Source organism: Anser cygnoides, chromosome 7, assembly GCF_040182565.1.
Source record: "Anser cygnoides isolate HZ-2024a breed goose chromosome 7, Taihu_goose_T2T_genome, whole genome shotgun sequence".
In the NCBI taxonomy this organism is placed as follows: Eukaryota; Metazoa; Chordata; class Aves; order Anseriformes; family Anatidae; genus Anser; species Anser cygnoides.
Window position 1 is genome coordinate 4,443,004 of NC_089879.1, and position 10,294 is coordinate 4,453,297.

Sequence of the window (10,294 nt, forward strand, 5' to 3'; positions counted from 1 at the left end):
AATAGAGAAGTTATTTCCAGGCCTGTAGTTTGGGAAGCAATATTAATGAGATATGGCACGCTCTTGTTATCAATTCAGCCTTTTCATTGTAAAATGTTGTTAGCTTACAGGTTTTTAGTTAGAACGTGTAAATCTAAGTCAAAATTTACAATCAAAAGGGGGGAGATATGGGGGAAGTGGTGTGTGTGTTGGGTGTTGAATATTAAACATGATTGTTTTCTGTGTTAATTCCAACCACCATTTGACCACCAGCCACAACCAGGAGTTTCTTGGACTGTCTCACATGAAATTACCACACCTGTAGCTCTGCTGACATTTTGCTTTGCAATCAAGAAAGATGGAGCAGCGGTCCCTGTCTGAAAAATATTTTTGCTTTCTTGTATCAAATTTTTCAGGTCTCAATAAAATGTAAAAGCTGATTCTGTGATCTTTATTGACACCAAAGAGAACATTATCTCCATGATATCCCATTTGTAGTTTCATCAGTTACTTTCTACATCTGGGAGCAGACACAGCTTTCATTTCACTGAAAATCTGTGCAGTGGCTCTCCTCAGGCCTAGAGCAGCACATGCTCCAGAAAAAATACAAATGCAAAACTAATTGGCAAGCATCTGAGTTGCTCTAGCTGATCTGTGCATGTGCTGCAGCCTGACTGAGGGGGCAGGAGACGCTGCTGACCTACAAGACTTCACAGAGGCACCAGAGGGGAGAAGTCAGAAGGTTCTGTAGGACTGACAGTGAATTTAAGCAAAATGAAAATGTGGGTCAATAAAGGTGCTGACAACATAGCAAGCTGAATGGAGATACAGCTGAAAAGTTAGGCAAATATCTTTTGGAGTTCTTCTGGGCAAACAAATGCCGCAGTGTACGGGATTGAGATGCATGGGTCAGAAAGCTACAAACCAAGCATTAATTTAAATTTCTGGGAGATTAACGTCTACTAAGAAATAGGGCAACTGTATCAGGCTAATTTCTTTAATTACATCTTTTTGAATTTCATTTATCTTATAAGTATTTATGTGCATAGTCAATAAAAGATACTGCTATTGACTGATTAATAATATCTTAGACTGTTTAAAAGACCTCTTCAAAATTTTATAATGATGAAAGAAGCTTTTAATGTATTAGCATTTTTTGGAAGGACTATTCTGTTCTTCAGGAAATAGTCAATCACTTGATGAAGACCTTAAAATCCTTTTCTTTTTTCTCAGTGTCTCATCATGACCCAAAGACAGAGGATAACTGGCCTATCCACACTCCCTTTGTAGGTTAGGTCTCAGCCATGAAAATGAAGGATGAAGAAAATGAAGAATCTATTCTTGGTGACACCAGTAGCAAATTATCTGTATATTTAATAAGATGCTATTTTCCTGCTGGTCTTGCAGTGAACACGGGGCATCATACCCATCTCCCTGGACCTTTTACAGGTGTAATATGTGTCCCAAATTAGAGAAAAAAAAAAAAGTCTGTTCTGTAACAGAGAGTATGCATAGGCAAAGCACAGTGGTACCACTCTTCTACTGACTTGGGGAAAAATCCACCAAGATCAGTTTTCCTTTTGTTAAGAAGAGTATTGAGGTCTATTTTTGCTGCTGAGCTTCATATTTTTCCAAGACACTTAACTGCCATTGCAGCCTGTGTTCAGTAGATTGCCAGTGTCCCTCAAGTCTCCACTAGTGTAAAATGTGTAAGTAAAACTCCTCTAAGAAGTCATAACATTTCAGTCTACTACTTCTCTGCTTTGTCATCTCCTTTATTTATTTATTTTTTTAATGTAATAAATATTTAAAATAAACCCAAACAATGAAATAACAAGTATTGCTTACTTCCTTCTGTGTTCATGTCTGTCAGCATATACCATCTTGGTTACTGATAGTGAAAGAAAACTTATTTAAAAATCATGCAGAGAGACAAAGCAAAACTGGCATCCAAACTCAGTGAGTCACTGACGGAACATTTGGAAAAGGTTCACTGGAGTACTGTGAAATTATCAGCTGTAAACAAAAAAGGACAGATTCTGTTTATTTTTACCAAGTACTTTTCTTAACCAGTCTCAAGGGAGTTCCTTCCTACAATAGCAAAGGTGAATTTAATCCACATTCATATAGGTTATTTCCATGTCTACTAGTTAATACATTTGTCCTTTTAATATACTCTTCTGATAAAGATTCAGAGGAGCCATGGGAGAAGAAAAAACCCATCCGCTCCGGAAAATTCAAGGTTTGTGGAAGGAGCAAGTGAGGACAGAGACCCTGAAGTGATCAGTTATACCCTTTATATCATAATATTCTAGAACACCTTTGACTTTTCTTATATTAAATTTCACCTGGTAGTTGAAAGTCTAGCTACAAAACCTAATTATATGGCAGAAAAGAAGAAAACGATGAAGTTTTGTCTGTGTCCTTAATCACTATTTGATTTTTATCAACTCCAGGCATAATAAACATTGTCTGTAATTATCTCCCACGCAGAAAGATTATTTCCTTTTGTCATGAATACCTGTCATGCAGACCCAGGAGCCCTGAGCTGTTATTACTCGGGGCTCAAGGAACACCTGCGTTTTCTTGGCAAGCTCTGGAAATGATAATGCTTTAGCAGTATTCATGTAAGAATTTCCTCTGCATTCATGAGTATCTCATTGATCTGGTAACTATAAAGGAAGAAAAATTAAAGGAGTTGCTGACTGATTTCTTTTTGCACTGCTGAGGATCTTCCACTCGTTGTCACCACTTCTAGACAAATTATATTCTCACAGAAAATGTCCACTTTTTTTGTTGGAGAGCTGAACATCTCTAAGGATTTGGACAGAAAACTCCAAATATGTTTGCACTTTCCTGACAAAATGGTGATGTTTTCCCTTGTGTAAAAGAAACAAAAAACTAATTATTGCTAACAAAAGATTCATAGTCTTTTCATTTTAAATTAGTATAATTCCGTTAGCTTCAAGGACTTTTTTTGTCCTCTATCTCTGGGCCCGAGAGGTGAGGAGCTGCAGTGAAGAGGAGTATATCCACGCCTGGAGACACAGGCAGAGACCCTGGAGTCCTATGGCCAGAGGATGCTGAAGTGACCTTTGGTTTCTTCTACATACATTTTCTTTAAACTGAAACAATGTTCATAAAAATGCTTTAAATGCAGAGAAATTATGTCTTAAAACTTATCCTCTGCAATGTTTCCTCACCTGCAAGCAGTGTTGTTGTTTTGGATTTCCAGCTATCATAAATTCTCCTCTCTGTACATAGCTTTCTCCCTCTTTTGATACCAGCCGTTTAAGGTCACAGTGGATTTTGAATTTGTTTACTCTAACCTTTCTTGCAAATTAGTGAAGAGAAACAAATAAAACTCAAAAGTCTGATACTTTCCTTGTTATTATTCTTATTTTTTTTATTCTCAATAGACCTTTTCAGCATCTGACAATCTGTCTATTCTTCAGTGTTATCTCAAGGGAAGGAAAAAGCATTACAATGAGTTACACTGGACAGCACATGCAGAGAATAAGAAATTCAACCCAATTAGTATAAACTACATGTCTGCTCCTCAGGAAAACCTCTAACATACATTGGCAGGGCAGAGATTCAAGTGTCAGTGACTCCTCTCAGATAAATGACCTTTCAATATGGCATTTCAGATCTAGCTACTGAATTGCATGCTAAGCCTCTTAGACCAGAGGATGTCTGCTCTCAGTTTCGCCTGCACTTTCACAGCAAGGTATTTGTTTGAAAGGCCTGGAATAAGAGCTACCTTGCCGGCTGTGCTTTTGCTCTGGAGGGACTTGGCAGAGGTGGTCAATGCATGCTGATATTTGGAAGCACCTCAGGTGGAGTCAACCAAGAGAGCTCAAGTGCTCCATAAAAGTGGCACGTGGATGCATGCTGTCTGGATTTCAAGGTACCTTGGCCCAGAAGTGATGTTAAGGGGAACATCTGAGGTAAAAGAGGAATGTGTGCTTTATGATGTATGAGTAATTCTGTCCTCTGGCTTCTGCTACTGGAGGGCCTACTATCAAGACAAACTGAAGGCCTTATTTATGGTTTCAAGGACACCATTATAACACTCAAAAATTCCTGAAATAGTAGTATCGTAGCCATGCCCTCTTCTTCTGGTCATAACCCTGTCATACCCTAGAGCTGCCTGAAGCCATCCTAAATGTTACAGCTGGCTGGCTGCTGCCATATTACAGGCACTCAGCCTGCCTCCTCCATTGCATCGAATGTATTTCAGATGGAGAGTCTGGTACCAATCTCTATTCCCATCTGCACGAATTATTTCCCTATACATTACTCAAAGATAGCAAGGGGATTGAAATGATGGGAAATCTAGCTCTTATATTCCCAAAGGACAGAAAATTTCTGCTTATGAATTCTGTGTGGTCCCTGGTTGATTTCCAGGAGGAAAACTTGTAAGAATTTGCCCATTTTAGGAGCAAGAAAAAACTGCCCTAAGACTTAATGGGCTTTTCAAGAGGAGATGATAAAGCACTGTCAAACCAAACTCAGGTGTGTTAGCAACAAACAGCTTGCTTGGTCTAATAAACTGGAAGTGTAATTCAGGGACAGGGACAGGCAGGGACAGGGACAGGCAGGGACATCCAAGCCATGTGTTCTCAGGGTTCCCAAAGCAGGATAAAAGCTCATATTTATCCACTGAGTCATGAATCAGTTAAAATCAATATTTTTATTTGAAGTATGGTTTGGGATTTTTTCTTTATAAGGCTCACAGGCTGAGGACTGCACTGCTAAATCTCAGCTTTAAAATAATTTTTCCTGACACAACATGCATCACTGAAAATATGGGTCTGTAATGAAAGTGATGGCACAACTTTACAGCACCGCAAACACAAAACTGCAATGACAGTAACTCAGAGTAATGCTCTGATCTTTACATGCATGTACTTCAAAAGTTGTTTTGCCTTAGTGAGATCCCATGAGAGCTACCCCATAACAGATTTGAGCAATGGGGTTGTATGCTTTTCAGGCATTAGATAAAATGGTCTAAATCTGTGGTGGCGAAGGGGATGTAGCAGTGAGTAAACCTTCCCCCTGAAGATGCTGTGGTGTGGATGGTGTCCCTGGCTATAGCAGCAAACATTTACTACATTTTCCTCAGTCAGAGATCACAGGTGTAGAGGCAGTGGTGTGTGCTGCCCTTTCCTGCTGCCCCACCAGAAAGAACTGGAGACTCACGAAAGCCTCTCTTTGTTCCAAGTTCTCCACAGAGATCCAGTAATGGGGAAGGCAGAAAAATAGCCTCTCCCCACCCCTGCTGATCTGGATTTGCAGATCTAGAAATTTGTATTCTTGATCGTTCTTCCTAAATACCTTTATTTCCTGATAGAAATATTTCTATCTCTTTGCTAAGCATGATGATAATGCTTGCTTCTTGGGTCTTTCTTGGTAAATTACTCTAGATAGATACGCAGATAGGAAGACAGACAGATAGATAGGTCATCACAGGCACAGATAGAGATAATAGCCAGGAATATTCCAGGATGCATTACTTTTATGCAGTAATGGATAGGATTGCTTGCTGTGAGACTTTAATTAAACATGTTGTTAGGTAACTTTCACCATGGGAAATTGTATTATACTGTGGATGAAAAAAACACAGGGCCTACAATAAAAAATTGAAGAGGTAATGCATTATCCAAACTGAACTTTAAATGCTCTAAGAGATTTTGGTAACAAAGGGTGTGTCATATTTCCTCAATTTCTTTATTGCCCATCGCAAGGTGTTATACTTTGCATGTGGAAAGCCAAGTATGCATTATCTGATAATGCGATTTTCAGAATAGCACAGAATGTAAATTTTCAGTACCTCCTATCGCTTTGTCCCCAAGACAAATGTAGAAAAGCATTTTGACTGTATGTGTATTGAAGGAGCACGAATTTTTAGAAAGACTGTTTACGTGAGCACATGTAGAAATAGAGGGGCATGGGCTTTGAAAAAGCATGAGCTGAGAACTGTGGCATACCTTACAGAAACAAGTCTGTTCAGACTAAAAAATATGTTCTAGCTACATGTCTGAATCACTTGGGATCCACCCTGACTGCAACCAGGCTCTGTAGCTTTAGAAATCACCCTATTTATTTGCTGCTAGCTCTGCCAGAGGAAGATGTTTTAAAATATAGCCCTCATTATTAAGTTCCCCTTCAGTGATTTACTGAACTTAGGTTGGAAGTGTTTGGGCAGATTTTTATTTTTATTTTTTTAACAAGAACCATATCCATATTGTTTCCTCAGAGCTAGTTTGTTGAGGCTGTTAGACCTGTGAATTATTTGTTTCTTCAACATAGCAAGATAAAAGGGACAAACAGAGTATGTTGTTTTCCAACAGGATCTGAAAAACTGCAGTTTCTGGGTTAGGGTTTTCTTTTTTTCACAGAAAAATCTCATAGGTGAGAAAAACATGACAAGAAAAAAGGCCTTCCTGACAAATACACTAAAGAAAACATTCAGGAACACTTAATCCTACAAAAAAAAAAAAAAAAAAAAAAGAAAAAAAAAAAGATATTTCTTGAGCAATTCAAGCTAGATTAGATAGGAATTAGATAGGAAAGACTAATACTTATGTGCCTTGCTGTTATTTGCAGCACAGGCATAAGGTGTTGAGACTGACGTCTACCAGGGTTTCAATATTTTAGATAGTTCTTTCTTTAGCAATCAGTATTATTTCTCATTCATGTAACTTTTATCCTCTTTTCTTTATTTGTTTTAGGCTTCAATCCCTATGGCATACAGTATTTAAGGCCTGATCTTAAGGTAGCTGAAGTTAGCAGAAAGACTTATGGAAAGACTAGTGGAAAGAATCTGAGGGGTTTTAATTAACTCCTAAGCTTTTCACCAAATAGGAAAATCTTCCCAAACAGGGAAAAATGAATGGGTTCAGTTGCTTACCTCTATTAGTTGGGAAAGACTACTTGTGAGTACTTCTATGACTGGGAGAGCACGTATCAAATCATGAAACACATATGCATGACCATGAGGTATATTTATAGTGAAGTAAATTAAAGTGAAATAATAAACCCAACAGTAAGTTCCCAACCAGTCGAACCATTCCTGAAAGAAAGGCTGAAAAGACATGATTGATGCTGACAACAAAAGAGATCCTTATATTTCAGATTTATTTCTCTGCGTGATGCTCTCTTTAATGCACTGACAGTATATGGCATATGATCTGTGTGATAAGCACGATCACTGATCTTCCTAAAATGCAGTTATTCCTTTAACAGGAAGAGCCATATATTTGTGTGGCCCTTCTTGTTCTAGTCATGATTTTAAGTGCAATCCAAAGACTGTACTAGCTAAGATATGTTACAAGCTTTACAGTTTATTAGTTAGTTTAATTATAAATATGTATTGTTTTCAGCTCTTTATCTGAAATTTGTCAGCCTCAATATACTCCGTAGCAAGGTAATCATGCAACATTTAAAGTGTGTAGGCATAGACTGCCATTAGAATTCAATAAAAATGGTATTTCAAAGAGAATTTGGATAAGGGCTGATACGCACCAAAGTGGTTTGTGCAATATGGATGTGCAAGGAAAGTTTTCCAGTTCTGTAGAATAAAGTAGAATAGAAAGACATGGCAAATGGTTCAAAATGGGTTGGAAGTCCTCAATGTCATCTTCAGTATAATACGGGCTTTGCAGACAAACTGGTTTAAAATCCAGTAGTTTCATCCACAGCGCAGAGCAACTCATCTCTTTCCCATGAGTTCATTCTTTCCACGTGGCCACCATAACTTGCATGGAAGGTGCAAACAAAACTTGCTCTGAGTTTTAATTTGATTTATTTCCTGGAACTGAAGAGGAGAAACCACAGTGAAATCAGCTTGGTGTCTGAATTATCACTAGTCCAGGGGAGTAGCAGTCAGACACTTTGACTTGGACATGTCCAAAACTTTTCCTTCTATTTGAAAAGTCAAAACCAAATATTTTGCCATATCCATGTTTTTTTTTAAACTTTCCATTCTGCACATCACTCAGCTCACTGACTTTTCAGCCCAGCTTAGGAAGAAAAACATCAGGCTTTTCCACAGAGTGGAAAAAGAGCTGGGAAAAAAATGCTTATGCTAAACCTAATTGGCACTAGGGAATAATATCAGATTTCTGAAAAAATGTTTATGTGTGGCAACCCTTGCTGCTTAGCTGACAGGCAGGTTAAAAAATGTGGCTGGATTAAACATGTCCTGGCTTTGCTGACAGAAGTGGCACCAGCTGGCACAGATGCCAGGGCAGCAGCAGGGAGGTGACTGCAGCACCTTGAGAAGGAGCTGGGAGTCTTCTGCTATTTAAAGTGCATTCAAATCTACAGATATTAATTTATCTATGAGCATCTCCCTATTGCATTTTCCTACCTCTTTGGTTAATGAGAGGATTTCTAATGAGAGCATCTCTATGGTCCGTCGAGCCTCTCTGTGATCCTATTCTGTAAGGAAAAAGCAATCAAACATATTGAAAGCAATTAAGTTGGCTTTTAAAATTACAGTGAGAAATAATTAACATTGAAAGTCTGGGGAATTTTTCATGTGGAAAAGAAGTGGTGACTTTTGTTTTTCCATAAACTTGCTAAAAGCTTGCTAAGAGCTTAAATATCACAGTGCTCTGGGGGAGTTTGGCTAAAATGTTCTATTTGATTCTCAAAAACCAACATGAAAATGGTATTTGGAAATGGAAATGTGTTTGTTTTCACAACCAAACCCTCTGCAAACATAATCTTCTCTCCCCCTCAGTTTTGTGTGACAACTTTCACTCGTTCTAATAAAATATATCGATTTCCAGAGAACACTTTCAAGAAAATTATTTTGAAACGAGTTGACTTCTGTTGTTATCCTACACTTTTTCACGTTTTATTCACTTGACTTTTAACAGATGGCTTTCAATGAATAATTACACAGTAATGAAAAAAAATATCTTGCATTTAAGAAAGCTTTGTGCAGATTTACTAATCAATTTGGACACTGTATCTCATTTGTTTATAGTACATCTCCCAATTGGAGTATAATTATCTAACTTTGTATCTGTACCTAACTGTCTAAATTGAAAGAAATTAAACGGAGTAGAAGTAACTAATTGTCAGCGTTACCCACCAATTTGTATTGAAGGATTCATCAGCACAGAAGCGTATATGAGCTTCAAACGCTCTAGGCTTTTACAGATATTGAAGAATAATATTTGTGTTTCCTTCTTCTGTGGATATAGCGTTACATACTATTATAATCTATTACGTACACTGAAGATCTCTTGAAATGTGCAATCATGTCTGAAGTATTACAAGCATTTTTCACTACAATACAGTAGTGGATGGAAGAAAGAAGAGATTTTCAACTTACTGCAAAGCATGATGCACACTACTGTACAGCATCTTATTAGGATGATGAGTCTGCTCCAGCTGCCCTCGAGGCTTTGAGCCCTTAATCTGTACCGTGATGGGTACTGGGTTAAACCTGATGCTCAGTATTTAGATCATCCCAAATGTGGGACAAAGTATTCTCTAGCACCTGGTGGGTGTCTTTGCATTCACACAAACACCAGCCCCACACTTTCCCCATCCCTCACGAGACACTCAGTCTGCTTATTGCTCTGTCATTCCCTTGCTTGGATCTCCCCTAGCACTTTTGCACATTCCTCATCCCCATACACATACTTATTCACATTCGAGCTTTCAACTTGTAGCACAGAACTAGCAAATCCCCATAATACTGTATTTACCACAGAGCTCACTGTGAAGCAGAGTCCCAGATTAGGTGTACTTGTTCCCCTGTTACGTGCTGAAAAAGCAACAGCAAGAACCAGTGGTGGCGTGAGCAGCTGCAAGCAAAGCTGATTTTGTGGGGCTCTCAGGAATGATTGGATTTCACAGTCCTGGCCTGGAGTTTTGTCTCAGCTTCTCTCACTGAAGACTTCCCATTCTCAGCTTTTTCCCTTTCCTTTAAATGAACTACTATAAAGAATACTGTTCTGTTTGGATTTAGGACCAAAAAAAAAAAAAAAAGCCTTTTACTTAAAAAGGAAAAAAATTCAAAAGGAATGCAAAAACACTCAGCCAGCACCCTGGGGCACTGCCTGGTGTCATTTATTTATTTTTCTTTATTTTGCCTATCTATCTCTTCTCTGCTATGCTTATCTAGGCTTCTGAAAGATTATTATGTTAAAGCTTTTACATCTAATGCAACTCATCTTAAACACCCTAAGGGTTTGCTGTTGTGTATACACTCTCCAGGTATTTGTCAGCTCCAGAAGCAAATTATAGAAGAATTTAGGACTAATATCTAGGTCATTTCAGTTAAGTATGC

General features: G+C 38.2%; 1 long non-coding RNA gene across 1 annotated transcript; it reads right to left on the reverse strand.

The window, feature by feature from the left end:
* Nucleotides 1–7,139: 7,139 nt before the first annotated feature.
* LOC125182679 (uncharacterized) lies at nt 7,140–9,886 on the reverse strand. The gene is made up of 3 exons (XR_007162962.2): nt 9,711–9,886; nt 8,357–8,427; nt 7,140–7,801 (listed from the first exon to the last, which is right to left on the reverse strand). It is a non-coding gene; the product is annotated as an uncharacterized lncRNA (long non-coding RNA).
* Nucleotides 9,887–10,294: the final 408 nt, after the last annotated feature.